The 23,645-nt window shown below is 38.3% G+C and overlaps 1 protein-coding gene and 1 pseudogene across 1 annotated transcript in view; one reads left to right on the top strand and one right to left on the bottom strand.

Moving 5' to 3' along the window:
• Arid5b (AT-rich interaction domain 5B) overlaps positions 1-23,645 on the top strand; it is a 179,975-nt gene that overhangs the window by 63,529 nt on the left and 92,801 nt on the right. The window lies entirely within an intron of this gene.
• LOC114089345 (ubiquitin-ribosomal protein eS31 fusion protein-like) lies at positions 3,238-3,674 on the bottom strand (annotated as a pseudogene).

Raw genomic sequence — 23,645 nt, 5'->3', positions numbered from 1 at the left:
AGGGAGAGAGGGAGGTAGGGAGGTAGGGAGGTAGGGAGGAAGGGAGGGAGGGGGGTGTGAATAGCAAATCTTTTCCTCCATTTCCATTAACTCCAGCATTCCAGAAATCACGATAAGGACATGTGGGACAGAAATGTTGAAATGAGTCGCTTTTGAAATAAGTCGTGTATTTCACTATTCTTTCCATATTGTTCACATAACCGTTTATTTACAATAATTTGAGTAATCTCAGAGTTCCTCTTAAAGGCTTTTTTTGGCCTGGATAAAAAGTGCAGCTTTAAGATATTTCTCCTAAAATAAATTTGAGACGGTCTCATTTATAGTCAGCAGTGCCTTGATTACTTGCAGACACACTGGAAATTTACATGCGCTTTTCTCCTTTATAAAACACTGATCTGTTCATATCATTAGTTCCCTCATGACTAGTGCTTGGCTGCTTGCCAAGAGGTCTAAATCTGTAGTTGTAAATCGTGAGTTGAAATAGCAGAAAGTGGATTTGTAACTTAAAAAGTGTAAACAGTTTGGAAAATGAAGTAATTTTGGAGTATGATTGATTGCCTTGTGATTGTACTTTAAATTAGCCTGGGGTCTCAGGGGCAGATATGTGCTCTAACTGCTTATTATACATTTTCAGTTTTCGAAGGAATAATAGCATTGTTGGTAGGCTTTTAAACAATGTATGCATCTCCTGGAGTGACCTTTTAGGAAATGAATAGTTTTATTGTGTGTCCATTACTTTGCCTGAAACAACATTTTTGAGTTATTAATTTGACTTGTTCTATAAATAAAGAATTCAAAATGCAAAGCAGCTGTGCAACCCAGAGCACAGTATATCACGCTTGGGCTTCACAACCACCGTTTGAGATGGGTAATCCACAGAACAAATGGTTTCTTCAGTGATAAATTAATAATGTTTCTGGAGCCTACGGTTACCAAAGATTAGCCTCGCAGTATTGCAGAAACCAAAAATTATTATTAAAAAGGACAACTGATTAGTTGGCCTTCCAAGGCATTGCAAGTATAGTTGCGCTTTTGCTAAAGGATGTCAATTTCACTGAAGGGCTCAGATAGGTAGGAATAGCACAATGGGAAGTTTCTGGGCAAAATGTAGCAGCTGTGATAGAGCAGAAAGACTTGGAATTGAATAAACCTGAGGCCAGAAGTCTCTGCCTTTGATTTATCAGATGATTCATTCTAGGCAGGGCACTAAATCTCTACACCTCTTTTTTCCCCATCAATAAAATGGGTATAAGAATTCCAACCTCATAAAATTGTTTTGAGGTTCACATGAAACAAGATATGGAAGGGTTTTCTAAGTTTATTATAAAATGCTCCATATTTCATATGTATCCCCTTCATCATTAACCTCATCATTATTACTGTGGATCTTGTGTTATAATACTGGCTTTGGTAACTTTGCTGAGCTGTTGGTTTTGTGAACGGCTCATGGATGCATATTTTAGGCAACTGTCTCCTTCAGTCACTCTTTGTTTTCATAGAGAGCCATCTAGAAATAATTTTTGTGTACTAACACTAGAATTCTAGTTTGCTTAATGGAAACAATTTGCCCAACATAGCTCCTTCTTTGTAGTTGTTACTCTTCCTTGTCTAACTCAACATTTCTAGGGGATCATATTTTGTTTCCATATTTAGAGATGGAAATTTTCAGTTCCTTAAGCATTTATTGGAGCTTTACTACATGTTAGTCACCAGGAATATAGTGGTGAAAGGTATGTAGCCTTTGTTTTGCAAATGTATAAGACTTTAGTTTTCTCAATTATGGAAATGTCTGTATTTGTGTTTTCCAGCAAGGTACAACTAACTATATGTGGCTATTGACCACTGAAATATAGTTAGTATGACTGAGAAATTGAATTTTTATATATTTAGATTTTTGTTTTCTTTTAATTAATATAACTTTAAATAGCCACATGCAGCTAACAGTTATTGTTTTGGCCATCAGCTCCAGAGTAAAGATTTGCTACCACAATTGCTAGATTGGAAGGTGAAGCTGAGTATTTCGTGAACACACAGAAACAAATTACCCATGTCTCTGTTCTCCTTAATGTAGCACAATGCCCAAACTCAAAAAATTAGTGTGAAGAAGGTCAATGGTAGAAAGAAGAATGGGTTGCTTTTTAGTGTGTATGTTGTTGAAACAGAACTGGTACACACTGATAGGGACAATGAATAAAACACTTAAACAATGCCTGAATCCTGGTGAGCAGGCAAGATGGCACCCTGATAAAACAGCATGGCAGACTGGGAGGAAGGCCCAAGCAATCAATCTGGAGTATTTTCATTTGGTGAGTGGGAAGCGATTTGGGGGCATCAGTGCCCAGTTGATATACTTGCAGGATAAAGATTGAACTACAGATTAAATAACTTCTTGTCTCAAAGGATCGTAAATTAGATAGCACTTCACATTTTCATTTTGAGTTATCTAAATTCAATTGTAACGATGGGACAGAGACTTCCAAATGTACGAGGTGTGAAGTACAGCCAACCAAGACTTGGACATACAGACCATCAGGAGATGCTATATCCAGAGATCTGCAGCACTTGGCAGTGATGCGTCTCTGTAAGCCATCGGGTTCCTCAAAGGCCTTTCTTACTTCCTACATTAGTGAGTTTCCTCTGGGAGAGGAAGCAGTTTTTGGCATTATGGAACAGTTATTTAAATACTTGTGGTGAAAAGTCTAATATTAGAGTGGGAAGAGAGGGACTTTAGACATCATGGGATCCAGCCTCCTTATTTTGTTTTTATTTTTTAAATTCCACATTCCTGATGAGCAATGTAGATCTTACAGAGAGAATTTCACAAGAGTAGACAGGAGAGATGGAGAGAAGGTTGATTTACATCCTATTCTCCATACATAGATGAATGTTATCACTTCTCTCCTTCCCCATCTCTTCAACTGACTCCCCAGTGGAGGTCTCCCCTGCAGTCTTCTCCCTCATAAAGAAGTTCTTTTGCAGAGCTAGGGGCTCAGCTCCTCCAAACTTGCTTTTCCAGATCCAGGCCCCCAGCAAACAAAGGGCTCACCCTTTATCCAGGAGCCGTGTAGGCATAATTTCTAGGGCCCACAATACTTTAGGGACCCACAAAAAGACTTCTATGTATATTAAAATCAGAAGAAAGTATACAATGATTTTTCAAAGAAAATATTATACTATATACTATTTATATATTTGCTTATTGTTGCTAGTTTGTGTCTTTCATTAACTCCTACACTACTACTTGTCCTTTGATTTGTTGAAGCAGGAAGTCAGACAACTTGCCACAATAATGTCTGTCAAAGTAGCTGGTCATAAAAACTCCAGTACCACATTCATCAGAAGGGCACTCGCAGGAGAAGCCACCAATTTTGACATTCTCATCCTCCTTACACTGCATGGCGACAGCCAGCATGATCTCCTTTCTCTTATGCTTATTCTTTCTAGGATGGTGTAATTCTCCCTTTTCTTTGCACCACCATGGGGGTCTCAATATAAGGTGAAGTATGGGCTCCTTTTGAATGTTGTCGTCAAAATGCATCTGTCTTCCAGTCTTTGCTGATCAGGAAGAATTCCTTCATTTCCTGGATCTTGGCCTTTGCATTTTCTATTGTATCTGAGGATTCAACCTATAGAGTAGTGGTCCTCCCGCTGAAGGTTTACACAAAAATCTGCATTTTGGTGCAGCTGTGCATAAGGGATGGCAGATGGGCAAAGAAGAGTCCTGTGCCCTCCATGGATTTCCCAGCACCTCTGCCAAAGGTCCCACATGAAATACCTGACTCAGTGTATTTATTTGACTTTCTATGAAGGCAACCCTGAAAAGTAATTTTCAATATCTCTCTATGGAAGAAGGGGCCCAGGAGGGCAGAGGTGCTTAGAGGCTCATGCTAGTCACAATATGACCATATTTACCTGATCCCACCTTCCCGAGAAGGCAGGGCCCCCCATCAATCACTTTACAGATCAGGAGACTGAAACCCACAGCCACAAACCCAGTGCTGCTCAGTGTTCCTTTTCATTGGCTGCTGCTTCATAGGATGTCACCACAATTTCTTCTTAAAACGATTTATTCCAGGGCCAATTTTTCCCAACCATAATGTAATTGTACTTTAATCAATACAAAATTTCCTGTGGAAGAACTGGGAGGGGTGGAGAGGAGAGAAGCCCAGAGAATGTGAATTGTCGTTTATTTGTCTCTCTTAAACAATGTTTCAGGTTAAACCAGCTGCAAATGAAATGAATTGTATTATAACCATCTTGGAAAAATAGCTGCTGATCTCATAAATTCATGGAGCTTCCTGGTTCCAAAGGCCTCTCTTAAAATAATAAAGTGTTCCTGGGCTCAGAAGATACCTGCCTTCACTTAGAGAGCAGAGAGGGAATTAAAATTGCAAAACTAGAATGGGCCCCCTCCTGCTTCCTCCCAGGTCAAAGGTTTTGTGCTGACCCTGGACAAAATGGGAAGCCTCAGGGCTTCCCAGGATAGTGACTCTGGATCCCCATTGCATATGACGCCTGGACCCCCAGTGTCATCACTCAGCTAACAGGTTGCTCATCTGGGGATCTCGGCTCAGCCTGCAGCTCCACTCTTAGCCTGCCTGCATCAGTGAATTCGCCTTTCTGTCATTAGTCTTGGTGTACGCTTCTCTTAAGAACTTGTAAGCAGTGACCCTGAATCATGGTCTGTGGACTGACACACAGCTGGGTTCCAGAGTGACCTTGAGCTGGTGTATCATCTCTCTAAGCCTCAGTTTTCTCATCTATGAAATGGAAGTAGTAAAAGTATCCCTCATTGGATTGCTGTGGTGCTTAAATATACATTAAAAGCTTAGTGCTTGTTGGTCTATAGTATGTTCAATAACAGATACAATATTCTGGCAGTGTTCAATAACTGAATACTGACTAGTAGCCTGAGAAATTCCATTTGTTGTTGTTGTTTTTGTTGGTTTGGCATTAAGCATTGTGATGCCTGCGGTGTTAATAAACATCAGGAAGTACATTTGACGTTTTGCAAACTGGTCCACATCTTACCTGTCCTGTGAGATCTGTTTCCATTGTGACTTGCACTGCAGTGTTGTCAGAGATGAAGCAAGTTCATCAAGTTTAAGATCTCAAAACCTATAATGTGTATCCCTCAATACAGGTCTCTTAACACCTGTCTGTTACATTATGGTGGGCATTCGAGAAGGCATTAAGCAGAACAGAAACACCTGACCTGGGTGTTACTAAATTCCATTATCCTTCTGTCAGATATCCACAGCAGAAGAGACTTTGGTCCTCACCCACCTGAATTTATGAAGGGTTTCACTACCTGTCTTTTTATAGAGTCTTGTTCAAAACAAGTGGCATTTTAAACTGCTTTTCTTTTTGCAGGTTTAGAAATCTTATTTAAATCAATGTAATGAGACACTTTGAACAAAATGTAATCATTCTCACTTCTCCATGTGTTGGAAGAAGCAGTATCACAGTTGGAGAGTTGGGGTTACATTGGCTGGTTATTTTCACACAAACGTGCATCCTGGCTGTGTTCTCCAACTTGTCACAGTGTACCATGTATGTGGGATGTTTTTGTGTCTGTACTAGGTAAATTATACTTAGAAGAGTTAAGAAGACTGTTATTTCAAGGTGATTTTTGAAAGCGGCAGAAACCTCAGACCAAGGGACTGATTCTGTCCCTTTGAGAACAACTGTTCTCAGTCTCCTGTCAAGAAAGGCTATTCTTGAGTTGTGAAGAAGGCTCCTGTGGAGATGGAAATGTAAGTCTCCCTTAAATTATGAGGGGTTATAGGTCAAGGGCATCATCATTTTATCCTTTACAACAGGGATGTATTTACAAATTAGTTCTGAATTGTTTTTCTAAAATATGGGTTTAAAAACTATGTGAGCAAAGATAGAGGAATATATCTCATGTCTTCTAGCAGAAGAAACATGGCCTCTTCATGGTTACTCACAGAGGAGTAACAGGGATACTTACAAAGAGCATTTTAACCAGAGATACCCCATAGGGGGGAGTTTTATTGGAAAAGTCTCTTCTAGTGACCTGCGTGTGAGAACATTTGTCTCAGCTCGGAAGTTCCGCTCCACTAGAGGAGTGTGAGAGGTTCTGTGACCTCCAGAAAGGACAGCTCAGAGGCTCCTGCTGTTGTTCTCCAATTGCACACGAGAGGATAAGATTTTATTTCCAGATCTCAAACATGAACTCAGTTATAATAAGAAAGAACCACCCAAGGTGGCAAATTATATTGCTTATTAAGTTAGAAACTGCCCCTTTAGACAGAAAGAGCAAAGGTAACTTTAAATAGTCGGACTGTTGGGCTGAGGATGTGGCTCAGTGGTAAAATCCTTGCCTAGCATGCGTGAGGCCCTGGGTTCAATCCACAGCACCAAAACCAACCAAATAAACAATATGTAGATGACAATGAATAATGAGACTGATTGGAAGGTGGAGGGACATGGTAGATCTCAGAGCTTCTTTCCTGGCTGCCTCAGATCATGTATTGAGGCTCCTTCCTACACTGCCCATGCGTGTCTCTGACTGAATCCCTGGAATAACTCCTGTTGAAAGTCCTCTGAGTTTCAAGATTTGTGACTGGAGGAAGAAATGGTGTTTTGGGTGTCCCACTTGGCTTGAAATAAGGACCTGAAAGCTTAACAGTCAATAAAAAGAAAGGTGGGGAAAATGAATGCTAATTTTTGGAAAGCTCAGAGCTCAGTCTCTTGGTCCCAGCCCTTTCTTTCCTTCTCCATTTAGAAAAGAAGAATTGCAATGGCTTTGCCTTACAGGGATGAGAGAGAAGGCTGATTTTCTGAAGTCAGAGGAAAGAGACAAACATGGAATTTTTATAACATGTAATATTTGCTGGTATTTAAGTACACTTTGGAGGTATCTTGGCTGGTGTTCAGAGACTGTTGAAATCATCTTGATTGTGAAGAGTCGCTAAATGGAGCTGTTAAATTGTGCTTTACGAATTACATTTAGCTACAAAGTATCAGTACAGCCTCAGCCTTGTGAATGATCACACCTATTATCTACATGTTCTCTGTCCACATCTCACCTGAGGGAGAAAATCAAATTGGGTTTGAATTTCAGTTGAGGCAAAATATATTAGTCATATCCTTCATCATTAAAAGAGACCTGAGCTGCTTACATGCGCTGGATATGAAGGGCTTGCCCCACTGAAGATGTGGCAAGCCAAGTGCCAGAAATAAGAATGAAAAAGGATGCATTTAAATTGTAGGCGATACAATTGATGGATCCAGCCTCCTTCTGCATGAACCTGGTCATAGTCAGATGGCAGTTTTAAAAAAAAAAAATCCCTTTTGTTCTAACTATTGCAGTAACCACAGCTTTCAAAATTTCAAACTCAAAGATGAATTTTTTTTGAAGCACTTTTTTTTTTTCAAAGCTACGCATAAAGCACTGAGCTCTGTGGTATGTGTGGCATTTTAATTCATCATCCTATGGGCCCTGTCATTCCCTTTAGAGCCACCAATGTTCCCATCACCTGGAAACTACTTTACTCTCTTCTCTCTCAATGGTCTATAAGCCAGAGCTTCTTGAAGGCAGGCCCTGCTACGTTTACCAGTGTGGACCCACAGCTGAACGCAGTGTGCAGCCCTAAGTGGGAATGAAGTTTGTTGTATGAACAACTGAAGAATAAGGCATTATTCTTGTATGTATAGTTAATTAGATTTACATTGCCTCCCTGGGATCCTGACTTCAAATGCTGGCTGAAATGGCCTCATTCTCCTGGAAGAGACCTGATCAGGACAATAACCATGATGTCACTCATGCTGTTGGAGGAGGCAGGAGGACCTCTGTCAACTCAGACAGAAGAAAGACGATGAAGACTGGGGTCAGGATCTAGCTCTCCTCTGTCCTCCACTCTGTGCCTTCAGGATGAAATGGAAACCCTACCCAATGGCATGGCCCCTGAGGTCCCCTGTTGCCTCAAAGAGTGCCGTGTACTGCAGCTACAGCACTTTAATTCCAGCCTTCTCACTGGACCCTGCCACCTACAGTATTGGGGTCTGGAGGCGCTCTGCTCTACTTTGAGACAGCAGCAGCCAACAGACACAGGTTCTTGGCTCAGATCTCTTCTGTAGTTCTCCATAATAGAGTGACTGTTGCGAAGTCATTAATCTCTTTTTTGGCATCAGTTTTTCCATCTGAAAAATGGTGCTAGTGGTAGTAACCTCCTATAGCATTGTCTTCAGGAGGAGAGAGAAGATATTCTCTCTCCTCCTGACAGGTATTGGGTGTCTAGTGAATGCTGGTATTTTCCTTTGCCTTGGGAGTTTTTATGTGTCTTTCAAAATTTAGCTTGAGTTTTATTTTCACTATGAAGAGAAAGGACCAAGATTCTGCCGCTTTTGTTTGACTTTTGTCAGGACACTTATTTGTCTATTTGTTCCAATGCCCATCCTCTCTGCTAGGCTATACATCCTTGAAAGGGTGGGTCTTGGGTCTTAGGTCTTACTCTGGGGTCTGAGTAGTCACTGGATGGTGGGCCATTTTGACCTTGAATGCTGTTCGTTTGATGACACACAGGTTGCAGTTTTCTGAGCTTGGTGTATGGGATAAGAAGTGGTTGGTGGGTGTTCATCCCAGGACCCAAAGGGAAAACAATAGAAATAACACCACAGGCTTCACTAAACCTGAAAGGTGCTACCAAAGAGGTCAAAGGCACACAGTTCTGCTAGCGAAGGGTCTTTATGCAATGGTCATCTCTATTTGAAATTATTGATCCACAGAAGGCAAAACAAGTTTTCCTTAGGGGGTTGTTTTAAATATGAGACTGGAAGGGTTCCTGAAACTAGAAGTTTGCTTATCATTAGTAAAATCACAAGGATTCTCAAAGCCATGTCTGTTGGAAGGTCTGTATGAGTTAACTGGGAATATGGTGAATCAGCCAGAGTGCTTCTCAGAGATTTGGATCCATGCAGAATGCAGCTGGAATGTAAGGAGAATGGTGTGAGATTTAGTGCCAGATGACCTGTTCACAGGGTGACCTTGGGCAAGTCATTGATTGTGTTGCAATAAAACTTTATTTATAGAAACCAATGAGCTTTCTGTGTCCTCAATGTTCAAAATGGGCAGCATTCTTGACAGATCTCAAGGGAGATTCTGGAAGGATTAAGTAAACCTAAGCATGTGAAGGGGCTTTATAGATTCTGAAGTGTTTAATAGATGAGTAACGATACTACACATAGTAAACTATTTGTAGTTATAAACTGTTAAGCAGAGTGTGTATTGAGGGAAGGGCGTGGAAGGAGTCGGGCAGTTGATACAGTCAACAGTTGATATGTATTCTGTCCCCAAAATGCGATGAGAGAAATACTAGCTAGTGGAGGTGAGACATAAATGACAAAGGGTAGGGGGCCAGGATCGGGAGGGGAAGGAGAGGATTTCATGGTCAAGTTCAGAAAGGGCAGCAATTCATCTCCTATAGATTAAAATGTCTATTAGCATGTTAAAGTTTCCAAGAACTCCATCTGTGTGACCTTTTGTGAAACTCAGTGGTTTCCCTATTATGACACCCTTCTTCCACATGATGCTTGGAAACATGCTCCCCATTCCCACCAGGAGCTTTAAGTGTTCTTGACATATTTGGGGGAAGAGCCCGCAAAGTAATTATAACACAGGGTATCTCCTGAGTGGTTAGTATGCCACACCTAACTAGTTTTCATTTTTTAACTCAGATATCTTCTTAGGAAGTCATCTTTTGGTCATTTTACAGAGAGGAAATCCAAGACTCTCTAAGGTGGTCTTTCCCCATATTACACAGTTGGTAGTTGGCCAACACTAGGCCCTGGCCCTCTGTCATTCACATGTGCTACCTTCTGCACATGCCTGGGCTGTGTGACTCATGCCGTTCCATCTGTCAATGCAATTGATTTTCATGCTCATCATTATACTGGTACTTATGTGTAGCTAGACCGTGGAAGGCAATGTTGTGGACTGTGTGATTTTTAAATGTACAGCCTACTTTGACGGATTTCACCCTATGACCAAGAAAAAGGGGTAATTTCTGATTTTAGCTTCAGCACTTCCTGTGGCCCTCTTCCAGGTAGTTCTGGCCTCCTTTTTCATTAAATTCATGATTAACACATCTTACTACAGGATCTTAAAGACACTGCAGTTGCTTCAAACTGGTTTTTCGTTTCTCATTTCACCTTGTTCCCCCAAACTGAAATTCACCATCTATTCTGATTAGGTGTGTTGGAAACACCTGGGGGTTTTTTGTCATGAAGTATCCAGAGACCCAGATCGGACATCCTTATTCACAGCAGGATGGGGACCCAGGATTCTCTATTTAAAACAGGCCCCTCTGTGATTCTGATGCTAAAGGTGCACAGAACACAAGTCCTCTCAGTTTTTGTTGAGCCTCAGAGGTGGGGATATCCACTGAATTACCACTTGCTAGATGGGAACCATAGAGGAGTATTAGTCAAGATGGAGGCATGAAAGAGATTTCCCCTCAGAGAGTTCAACCTATAGGACATTGACAAAGGGAAGACTTATAGGGTTAGGGTGAAAAGAACAAAGGACAGCAGCTGAGGCAAGAGGGGACTCGTGAGGTCAGGAAGCAGGTGGAGGAGATGGTGCTACCTGGTGAAGACCAGCATCCTGGAGGAACTGCCCTTGGGTGTGGCCATGACCTGGGGAGCTCTCGTAAGCAAGTTGGAAAGAAATAACTGTAACACAACTTCTTTCTTCCCACATCTGATCTCCTGCTGGGTATTTTGTTGGCTGAACTAAGCAGAAGCCAGGCTGTGAGGGAGCCCAATGACATAAACTTCAGAAGTCACAGAGCAAGGTAGAGAAAATAGATAATAGATCAGGGGATACTATGAGGAAAGGAGAACACCAAAGAGTGAATATCAAGAATAAGAGAATGACATAAATTGAAAGTCTATCACATGCTTCAGTTGTTTATAGGGCATTAGGGATTCAGACCCTCTAAAGATCTACCTCCTGCCCTTCAAAGAACCCATCGCCTACAAAGAAAAGTCCAACATGAATAAATAAGTACAGTCAGGTGTTAGCAGAGTAACTGTATCTTAGGAATTAAGCTGATGCCAATGATCCAAATAGCAGCTTTCTGGAAGCAAAAATATAATCTCTAGAGCAAGAACCAGCCAAATCAGAGAGTAAACATTTTAGATTTGTGGGTCATGATGTATCTGTAACAGCTACACAACTGTGTGGTCAGAATACAAAAGTAGTCATTAATAATATGTAAATGAATGAGCATGGCTATGTTGCAATAAAACTTTATTGATAGAAACCAGCAACAGGCCAGAGTTGGCTCATAGTTTGCAAACCTTGTGAGTGTAAACCTTCTCCCAGAAATATAAACAATACCCAGGGAACTCATGGTATAAAATCACAAAATTATGACTGGAATTAATATATTAGTCATTAGCAATTTGTTTATTGTGTCTTTTATGAGAAAAGAGGAGTGAGTAGATATGGATATTAGAGATTGAGTCAAGGAGGACATTTGTAGTGGAACTGATTTTCAGAGGAAATGGGAAATGTGAATAAACTAGACTCATCCTCCTCCTGTCTTACATCAGCTTATTCAGTACTGACACTGTACAAAAAGGAAGTAAAACAGAACATATCCATATCGTCCGCTTTCAATGATGTTCTTCCACGGTGCCCTGTGAGAGCACATTAGAAGGTGCTGGAGTTTTTATATGACTGCATAGCCGTGAGATTGAAGAGTGGTTTCGGTTTCCAGTAGGTTTTATAAGTATCTCCTTCAGATGTTAAACTAATTTTAGTATTGCACACACCAGAAAAAAAAAAAAAAGAAAGAAAGAAAGAAAATACCCCTTCTGAAAGACTGATGTTCTCCTGGCATCATGACAGAAAGCAGAGCAGATGGTTTGTGGAAATGGCACCAGGTGAACTTGCAGCTAGTTAGCACAGAAGAAAAGGTATAACCCAGAAGAGAGAACTCCCGCCAGCTTTTATAGTGGGAAGCTTTTTGGCTTTGTTTTTTGTTATATCATTCATCAAAAACAAAAGGTACCAAGCAGGATCTCTACTAAAATAGTAACACACTTTCTCCATCTCTTGGCCTTTGTTGGAGTCTTAGGTATCAAATTCCGCTCAAGTCTCTTTTCCTCCTGTTTTGGTTTCTTCTCCAGATTCTGTTTCTTCTCCTATTGTGCTTCTGATTTTTTTTTTTTTTTATTAGAATCTAAAACGGAAAGTCCCCTTGGGGACCATGCTCTGTGTCCAGAACAGCCCCATTTATCCTAGGTTGTCTTCAAATTTCTTTTCTGGTGGACTCTTCTTAAGATTCTCTGTCCACTATGGTACCCACCAGTCACATGGTGGGTAAGCGCTTGCAGTGTGGCTTGCCCAAATCAACAGATGCTATCAATGTAAAATGCCAGATTTTTTAAATAGTATGTAAAAATGATATAAGCTATATCATTAACAATTCTTTTTGGTGGTCACATGTTGAAATGATATTTTGATCAATCCCCAGTACTGAAAAAAACAAAAGGAATAATATTTTAGATATTTGGGGCCAAATAAAATAGATAATAACATTCATTTCACCTGTTTTCTTTTTACCTTTTTAATATTAATTACATACTTGACTTACATTACATTTTATTGAATAGTGCTGCTCTAAAAGATTTGGGGGGGGGAAACTATATATTCCTTTGCAAAATTTTAAGTAGACATCTAAAATTTTTTTTTACTATGAGTTTGAGTAAGTTTTTGTTAAATAGTATAAAATGTTAAACATGCTAGAGAATAAAATAAGATGGTGATTAACTATAATTAAAAAAGCTTTATATATGATTTGATAAGATTTTACATGTTAAAATTTGTAGTTAATAAAGCATAGCAGTTCGAAATAAATCATGTAAAATTGTTATCCTTGGGTTTTTCCAATTTATGTCAAAAAATATGGTTGCCTTGCAAATCATTATAGCTACATTTTGAGGGATCAGCATCATTAACTTTACTACTTGGCTTTTCTGAATTCAGAGTAGACAAGCCTTTGTGGGTTTTTGTTGTTGTTGTTGTTTGTTTGTTTTGTGTAACAGGGATAGAACCCAGGGGCACCTAACAACTGAGCTACATTCCCAGCCCTTTTTATTTTATTTTTTAAATTTTAAGACAGGGTCTCACTAAGTTGCTTAGAGCCTCACTAAATCACTGAGGCTGACTTTGAACTCATGGTCCTCCTGGCTCAGCCTCCCAAGCCACTGGGATTACAGGCGTGTATCACCATGCCAGGCCAAGCCTTTGTTTTAACTGAAATATAGACAAGAAGGGAAAAATCAAGAATATATGGTTTGAGGTGTCTTGATATATACATAAAGGAAGCTTCTCCAAAACCAGTATTTTGATTTGACTCCTTATTGGTCATAATAAGACTAGGGATGGGTGGTGGGTAAAGGTGTTGACTGTACTGGATGCTGGCTCCTTCTTGGGCAAATGAATGGAGGTGTGAGATAGAAGTTGAGGATCTACCCCATCTGTATGTAGTTTCCCCTCAGAAAGCCTCCTGAGCACTCAGTAGGGATTCTCCAATTCAAATACAGATTTAAGATGAGGCCCAAAGGACTTAAAAACAGCATACTACAGGGACACAGCCACATCAATGTTTATAGCAGCACAATTCACAATAGCTAAACTGTGGAACCAACCTAGATGCCCTTCAGTGGATGAATGGATAAAAAAAAAATGTGGCATATATACACAATGGAATTTTACTCAGCAATAAAAGAGAATAGAATCATGGCATTTGCAGGTAAATGGATGGAATTAGAGAAGATAATGCTAAGTGAAGTTAATCAATCCAAAAAAAACAAATGCCAAATGTTTTCTCTGATATAAGGAGGCTGATTCATAGTGGGGTAGGGAGGGGGAGCATGGGAGGATTAGATGAACTCTAGATAGGGCAGAGGGGTGGGAGGGGAAGGGAGGGGGCAGAGGGTTAGAAAAGATGGTGGAATATGATGGACATCATTATCCAAAGTACCTGTATGAAGACACGAATTGGTGTGAATATACTTTCTATACAACCAGAAAAAAATAAAAATAAAAGCCTGATTAAAATTATTATTTTTTTTTTTAAAGATGAAACACTGACAGAATAAAAAGCCTTTGCCCTTCCTTCTGTGCTGAGTCACTCCAGGATCCTTATGATAAGATGCAAGAAAGCAAAGCAGTCATCCAACTCTCTTGTTGCCTTAGGGCATGAGCTTCCAGAGTTGGTTCAGCTTTGTGGACAGGGCTCAGAGCTTGGGGGTGAAATTCAGAATCTCCAGTGATAGACAGAGAGATTTCATAAAATGGAAGGACTGCCTGAGTTCCTGACCCTTCATCTAAGAAGATCTGCCAACCCATGCCTCCGGGGCTGTTGGGCAGATATCTTTCTCCAGAGTCATTCTGTCTTGTAGGTAGAGCAGTTGATCCAGAGCCTGGGGGGAAATCGTGATGAAAGGGTCAGATGTTTGTTGTGACACTGTCTGTAGGCAGTTACATTTGCTAACAATCTCAAAGGTCTAGGAAAGATACCAAGAAATTAGAACACTGACTCCATGTCCTCCAGGAGTTTATACTCTAGTATATAACCCTTGCCAGTCGTACCCCTCTTCTTTGGTTGTATAACGCATACATAACATTTTTAAGTATCCAATTCAGTGGCATTAAGTGCATTCCCAATATTGTGTAACTGTCACTCTTATCTGTTTACAGAACTTTTCATCACACCAAACAGAAACTCTGAACCCATTAAGCAAGAATTCTCTATTCCTTCCAGTACCTTCTACCACCCAACCAACACTGGGCAACCTCTAGTCTACTTTCAATCTCCATGAATCAGCCTGTTTTAAATACCTCATATAAGTAGGTTCATACAATATTTGCCCTTTTGTGTTTGCCATTTTTCATTTACCATGATATTTTCAAGGATCATCTATATTGTATCATATATCAAAACTTTATTCTTCTTAGTGGCTGAATAGTATTCCATTGTATGGATATACCACATTTATCTGTTCATCTGTTGATGGACACTTAGGTTTTTTTCCACTTTTTGACAATTGTTATAATGCTCCTATCAACATTGGTGTGGAAGTATATGAGTATTTGTTCTCAGATCCTTTGGGTTTATATCTAGGAATGGTATTACTGGTTTATATAGTAATTCTAGATTTAGCTTTTTAAGGAACTGACAGACTTTTTTGCTATGGCTGCACCATTTCACATTTGAACCAGCAGTGAGAGAGGATCCCAATTTCTCCACATCCTCACCAGCACTTGGTATTTTTGTTTTTGTTTCATAATAGCTATCTAAGAGGGTATGAAGTGGTTTCTCATTGTAGTTTTGATTTGCATTTTTCTAATGATTAATCATGTTGTCCATTTTTAATATGCCACTTGTACATATTCTTTAGAGAAATACCTGTTTAAGTCCTTCATCATTTTTAAATGGATCATTTATCTGTTACTGAGTTGTAGGTCCTCATTATAGATTCTGTATATGAATCCCTTATCAGGTATATGATTTGCAGATTTTCTCCCATTTTGTGTCTGTCTGTCTACTTTCTTGATAGTATTCTTTGGTGCAAAAAAAATTAATTTTTATGAAGCCCAATTATCTATTTTTCTTGTTACCTGCATTTTTATTGTGATTGGGAAATCCAAGGTCACAACAATGTTTACCAATGGTTTCTTCCAAGAATTTTAGTTTTAGCTCTTAAATTTGGGTTGTTGATCAAGTTTTAGTTGATTTCTATGTATGATTTTAGAGAAGGGTCTAATTGTATTCTCTTGCCTGAGGATATTTAATCTTCTTACTACCATTTATTGAAAAAAACTGCCCTTTCCTCATTGAATGATCTGGGCACCCTTGTCAAAATTATTGACTGTAGCTGTTAGGGTTTATTTCTGGACTCTTCTTTCCCATTAGTATATACGTCGATCCAGATGCCAGCCCCACAACCTCTTGATACTGTAACTTCATAGGAAGGTTTGAAATCCAGAATTGCAAGTCCTCCAATGTATTTCTTTATTCAAGATTGTTTTTAGTGGCCCCTCAAAAATGCATATTGATTTGGCAGATGTTCCCTTCTTTTTAAAAACTACATTTGAAAATGCAGAAAACCAAAGGAAGAAATAGAATTATAGGTAATATCACACCCTAGAATCAGCCACTGTCTTATTTTTAAATATTAAACAAGACAATATGGGATACCACTTCACACCCAGTAATATAGCTATCAAAAACACAAATAAGCCAGACACAGTGGCCTTGCCTCTAATCTCAGCAGCTTGGGAGGCTGAGGCAGGAGGATAGTGAGTTCAAAGCCAGCCTTAGCAAAAATGAGACACTAAGCAACTCGGTGAGACCCTGTGTCTAAATAAAACACAGAATAAGGCTGGGGATGTGGCTCAGTGGTCAAGTGCCCCTGAGTTCAATCCCTAGTACCTTCTCCACCAAAAAAAGACAAATAATCAGAAGTGCTGGTGAGGATGTGGAGGTATTGGAACTCTCATACACTACCAGTGGAAATGTAAAATGGTGTAGTCACCTCAGAAAATAGTAGTATGGCAGTTCCTCAAAAAGGTAAAACTAGAATTACCATACCACCCAACAGTTCTACTCTTAAGTGTATACACAAGAGTAAAGACAAATATCCACGCAAAAATATTTGCACAAATGGTGATAGCAGTACTATTCAAAACAAAATAAATAAAATATGATTTATGCATACAATGGAATATTATTCAGCCATAAAAAAGAATGGAGTTTTGATGTGTGCTACAACATGGATGGACCTTGAAAACATGATGTCAAGTGAATGAAGCCAGCCACAAAATACCATATAAATGTACGATTTCATTTACAATAAATGTCCAGAATAGGAAATCTATAGAGATTGAAAGAAAATTGCTGGTTATTTAAGATTGGTGAGAGCAAGAGAGTTCAGGATTTCTTTTGGGGTAATGAAAATATTCTAAATTTGATTGTTTTGAGGGATGCACAACACAAATAAGCTAAAATCTTGTACACTTACAATGAATGAATTGTATCTTCAGTAAAGCAATTAACAAAACACACAAGTCTGGGCTTATTTCATACCTTCCCTTTTTTTAAATACCTTTATTTTATTTATTTATTTTTATGTGGTGCTGAGGATCCAACCCAGGACCTTGCATGTGCTAGGTGAGCGCTGTATTGCTGAGCCACAACCCCAGCCCATACCTTTTCTTTTTTTAAAAAAATCTTAATATAACAGAAACTTCTTTGCAGGATCTGAAATGTTATTTAGCTTAATTATTTTTCATGGCTGTACAATTTTAATACCAGTAGAATATCATTATATATACACACAAACACACACACACACATACACATATTATGGACACAGGTGTATGTGTATACATATCTGTGTATGAAATGCCTTTGAAGTGCTAGGCATTAGATCATCAATATTAGTCACTCCTACATGGGTATTTGGTTCTCTCTATGCAGTTTTTTTTCCTGATATAAATTACGTTGGCAATTATTAGATTTAGCCTAATTAGTGTTGACTATTTGTGAAATGATCATGTCCATGAAAGTCATGACAAATAGTGATTTGTCATTTTGTTAATGCACAAATTTGTATCTCACATGCTGAGAGACTGATGTGTGGAAGTTAATCATTTAGCTATTGATCTGTCCAGTACTGCACCTTAATTAGGTTTATTCATGAGTTGGGGTTCAGGAGAGTATCTCAAATGTCAAGGGTTTGTGCAGCTGCTGTGCTAACAGAATTGCAATTCTTTACAATGACGGCAGATGTAAAATACAACTTGAAAAATAAAAAGCCATGTAGATAATCCCTGGGGAAAGATTCCAGAAGTTGTTTTAATTTTTAAGGCCCGTTCTGCTAATGATGGTTCAGTTTATTCCTCTTATAACAACTTAGTCATGGTAACCATAGGGGCTGATGGAGTCTTAGTGGCATTTCCTAGTAAGCCAAGACAGGGTTGAGTTTAATGGAATTCAAATCCCAAAATCCGGTAGAATATTTATATAATACATAAATTAATCTCTGAGAAAACTTTTCATTTGACTTTGGAGCATGAAAAAATTTTGTCTAGGCCCTGGCTCCCTGATGTCCCATGGATTTCTTATATTTTCTTCTTCAGATACTCAAATTCATTTATACTAAAAATGAATGACTGATTATAGCTTAAAGGTTAAATCTTGTAAAGAGGAGGAAGCTAAGGTAGTTCAGGACCCTACAATTATACCTCGTGTGTGGTCACAACTCTACCTACAAATACATCAGTCAGATCATGAGGTCTCACCAGTAGGTGTTTTTATTGCATAATCCCTGTCTTGTGTGACATTTAAATTTTGGCTGAGATGAGCCATATGGAAATAAGATGCAAAATTCTCAAGATGAAATCCAGAGTGGCTTCTGAATGTGGCTGGTAATTCAGAGGCCATCGGGGAGAATGGTGGAGGTGGCTCTGGCTCCCTTCCCAGTGGGTTCATTGGTTACTCAGAGTGATAGCAGTGTTTGGTTTTATGTTTTCTCTTTTGAGTGATGAAGCAACAGTAAGGGCAAACGCCAGTGTTAACATGTTAATACATATTTTATATTTGTGTGTCCCTCTTTTTTAAGTGCCTGGCTTTTGGACACAGTTGACTAAAAACCCCTGGTTTTGTATTTGAAATATTCTTTGTTCCATTTGTAACAATGCACTGATATATTTTCCCACATTTTTTTTTTGTTTGTTTGTTTTTTAAGTTCTCCTGTGATGTTTTTGTTGCCTGCCCTGGGAAGATCTGTGTTTCCATTTATCAAAACAAATGGCAAGCTAGGGACCATTTAAAGGAGGGTTTTTTTAGTTAATAAAGCCAATCTCCTTGTTCTGTTATGTTAAAAGTACATTATCTTTTTATTGCCAGTTCTGTCTGGCTAGGTCTGTTTTCTGTCTTAGCAATCTCAGGGCTGCCTCACTTGCTTACTGTGTAGAGAATTACAAAATTATTAAGGGTGGGGCAGCACCAGCTGACTTACAGTACAAGCCATTTCTCAAAATAACCACAACAGTGCAATACTGATGTGTCATTTACGTCACAGTATGTTTTTATGAAATAGTTTGTGGCATTTTCATTTCTATTCCGGATGGAATCTTGTTCTCTCTCCCTTTTAATCAGGCATTTAATTTATTTTTATTATTAATATTTTCCACTCCATGTCTTGGCATGTCTCCAATTTAACAGCTTTGATGGGTGGGGGGGGACACACACACACATACACACACAAAAAAAAAAAACCCCTCAACTGATCTTCCCTCATCCGACTCTTTAACATCAGTTTAACTGCAAATGTATTTTCCCCTTTGATGTGTACTAACTTTGAGTACAAACTAGACTGTCTTAAGAGAGATTCGGAAATACAGTGGGGGCACATTACACATTTACACAGAACTGTTACCACGAACTGATAAAGTTGATGTACAAGTTTGGAATTTTAAACACTTTCAACCAATTCAAGCTATTTAGTCATATATCCTGCTGCATTTTCCTTTTACAAATGTCTCTCTGTATAATGTCCTGTAATTAGAACAGGAAATCATTGAGTAACTGTAAGATGAATAAGAGCACTTAAACTGAAAGGAAAATTACCTTCCGAGAAATTATATTCTTTTTTTTTTTTTTCTGAATGTTACAATGTTGGTAATGATAGTAACAGCTGTAGCTACTCTTATCTGTAGAATTTTCATGCTCAGGTTTTCTGAAATTAAAAAAAAATCATTTTCAGTAATAATCAAAGAGAAATGGACAGAAAATAGGAAATGCCTAATTATGACGAATATGCAGTGTCACAACAGAGCAGCAATTAAATAGAAACTTCAATATAATTGTCAATAGCAGTAAGTATTGGAACAGTGCCAGGTATATAAAGTTGATGCTTTGCCTTTGGTTGGTTGCTAGGAGCACAGAGAAAAGTATAAAGCTTTGAGAAAGGAATGTCTAATGTAATAAAGTAACAGAAGGAAGCATAAATCATTGTGAGAGCCTATCGTATTGACATTATTTTACTTAAATTGTTTCAAAACTAGACATCAAGTTTTATAACATGAGCAAATTCATATTTGCTTGAGGGAAAAAAAAGAAAAAGAAAACTGTTGTCTCAGAAGCACGAGGGACATTGTGTTTCAAACTTAGCCTTCATACATATTTGGAATCTTTTAAGTGAAAATCTTTAAATGTTTGTTTCTGTTGGCATCCAAATGCATTTGCCCTAATACGATTAAGAGAACTAAAGGGCAAAATACTTGGCAGATTTTTCAGTTGAGGTAATTAGGTGCAGGAAGGAACATGCATATTTTTTCCACCAGGCTCTATAAAATCCTGGTGTGCAGGTTTTTTTTTTTTTTTTAAGATTTTTTTTTAAGCTTACTGATGTTAGAAGTAGATTATAGTGGTTTTCAGTAAGCATAATAGTGTGATGTTTCCGAAACAAGTCTCCCTTCCTCCCCGCAGAATCAAAAAGAAAGTTACATTTCTAAATTGTGTAAGAGATAAAAGCAAATTTCTCCTCCGGAATTTATGTTTTCGGCCGTCTGTGCATTTGGCCACCATTAACTATTTTTAAAAAATAGCATTATGGATATTTGAAAGTCAATGCTCCATTAATTCATTGTGTTTGCCATTTCATGCATCTCTTTTTGTACAAAGACAACTTGAGCAACGTGCTATTCAGAATGAATGCCTGCTCTTACCCTCTCCCCCTACCTCTTCCCCACCCCCAGCCCCACTTTGAGGATTAAAGCAATGGTATACAGTTACTGTTTGAAAAGCCTGGGTGGAGTCTCATGTTATAATTACAGTTTCTCTGTGGAATTCTGTTTTGGACTTTGAAAATATATAAATAAGTGAAAAATTGACATTGAGAGAGGTTAACAAAACGTGTAATTATGATATAAGCACAGGATTAGAGTAATTTTGGTTGAGCATTACAAGCAGTGTACTTTAGGTATTAACTTTTAATAGGCAAAGTTCTTTTTATTGAAGTTGAAATGAGGTTTAGTAATTTTGGGTCTCTTATTCCCTTTGAATACTTCATTTTAAAATGGGCATGTTTGCATTTTTTAGGGGGGTGGGGAGGGGGAATTGAGGAATAGGATGATATTTTAATAGAATATGATAATTGTGGTTTTTAATTTCATTCTTGGCTACCAGCAATTTATTGCTGATCATTTTTTGTTGACTGGAATCAAGTAATATACATATACATATACATACATATATATATATATATATATATATATATATATATATATATATATATATATTTATATAAAATCCAACTAAATACAACCAACTAGAGTGTTAGAAGGATACTCCTTAGGGTAGTACTTTGATTTTTTTTTCCTATGTGGGTGTGGTTGAAAGAAAATCTTTGTTCCAGGAATACTTTGTCTTTTGCCAAACAAATGTATAATTTATCCATTCTTTATTCATTCTTAGTTTTATCTACTCTGCCTCTTATGAATTAGAAAGGGAGAACTGTCTTACATAGCATTTATTGACAGCCCTATTTCATGGGTAACTTTGCATGGGAGTATTTGTTTATGTGTGTATGAAATGCATAAGGAGGAAAGGAGAATCTGAAGAATTTAAATAAGAATTCTTGAAAGGGTCTTTTGACTTTGTTTCACAGTGTACTAGGGCAAAATAAAACATGCCAGCCATTGAACAATTTAATATTTTTGTAGCTATATCAGGAGGAAGTTAATTTAATGCAGAGGCTTAGGAGGCCGTTATAGGATCATAGAATTTTAGATCTGGAAAGCTCTCTCAAACTCATACCTTTATACTCTGTTATACACCCTTTTAAAAAATATATTATTAAACTCACCATACTTTGTCTCTAGGAAGAAAAAAATATCTCTCCAGTAAAATAAACATGTCTGCCTAAACTACAAAGAGGGGTTTTGGGGTGTCTTTGCTTAGTGAAAACTTGACCCAGCTGACTCATTCTTCCAAGTCTCACTTCACCTCTGCATCTTCTCTTTCGTCTCACCTTAGTGTGCTTTGTTAGCATCCATAGAGTTCTGAGGGTCTCATGGGCTTTCTCTGGTTTTGTAAATATGAAAGTCAGTTCCCTGCGGATGTCTAATTATGAGGTTGGAAATTTGCCTCTGTCCAAACAATGCCAGAATTCTGGTCCAAATGGGTGGTTCTGTTCATAAGCAACAAAGTTATCATAATTTTTGTTTTGGCATCAATCAAGCTTTGCCATACTAGGCCAGATCCCAGCTGTACCTCTAGGCTCTTTGTGTGGAGAGAGTTTAATGAGGCACAGGGGCAATAGGCTTGCAAAACATAGGGTTGGTGTGATTTCCTATCACCTGAAGAGAGAACTGATGTCCATGAAGGGTTTGTCAATAACATTAAATCACTACAGTAAGAATTGCAATGCTCTGAAATAATAATAATCTAATTTAGCCAAAGTAGAATGATTCTGACTTATAACTAGCTAAACTCTCCATGAAACAGAAATCTCCTATTTTACTTGATCATAGGTCACTATCATCATTCCTAATATTGTAAATTAGTTCAATCGCTATTATTATTCCTACTTCTATTATTATCTGAGGCATTTTGTCATAATAAAAAGTTCATCACCCTTGGAGTGAGAAGACTGGGTTATACCCTCACCTCCTTCATTTTCTAGCTCTTTTAGATTCTGGACTAGTCACATAGATGTCTTAACCTCTTCTCTCACCTCTAAATTGGGTAATATTAACAGGTAATAATGCTGTGCATAGGGCTGCTGTGAGAAACAAAAGAAATACGTTATGTGAAGGACCTTTGCAAATTTTAGTGTTTTATTATCAGTCCCGGAAATAGCATTAATATTTGCTCTGCTTTCTAAACAGGAAAATAGTCCCTCAGGACCTCATATATTTAGTTAAGAAGACTTTTTTTTTTCATTTGCTATCTTTTGTGATATCTGCAATAATCCTGAAAAACTGTGGCATGGAGAAGGGAACTTTTTTCCTATATTTTGTTCTAAGTATTAGAAGACTTAGAAGAGAAATCAAAATATGTGTGTGTGCATATAATGTATATATATATATATATGTGTGTGTGTGTATAGCAACTATGTATGTATGCATGTGTATAGATAGATATACATATGCATATACATATACATGACAAATTTATCTGAAGTGTGTGTGTGTGTGTGTGTGTGTAAACCCAAGCTAAATAAGTTACTATAATTCTATGCAAAAAAAAAAAAAAAAACTACACTCAGATTCAGAATTACGGATTTCAAAGTTGAGTGTGCAAGAGTTATATGAGATGTCTGTTAAAAATGTAAGGTCCTAGGCCCCAACCTTGGAGATTCTGAATCAGTCATCCTTGATGGCACACAGAGTCTGCTCTTTTGCAGGCATCCTGTGTACTTCTGAGGTAAGCAGTCCCAGGACCTCTCTTAGAAACATTGACTTCAGAATGAATAGATGGTTGTGAGATTCATTTCCATGAGTTGGGAGTGAAGGGAAGTTGCTATTTCTCATCCAACTGAAAGGAAGGATTCATGACTTGGCTAGTGAGTTAGCAACTGCGTGAAGGAAAGGA

The sequence above is a fragment of the Marmota flaviventris genome, chromosome 4 (genome assembly GCF_047511675.1).
Source record: "Marmota flaviventris isolate mMarFla1 chromosome 4, mMarFla1.hap1, whole genome shotgun sequence".
Taxonomy (NCBI): Eukaryota; Metazoa; Chordata; class Mammalia; order Rodentia; family Sciuridae; genus Marmota; species Marmota flaviventris.
This window is presented reverse-complemented; position numbering and strand designations above follow the sequence as displayed.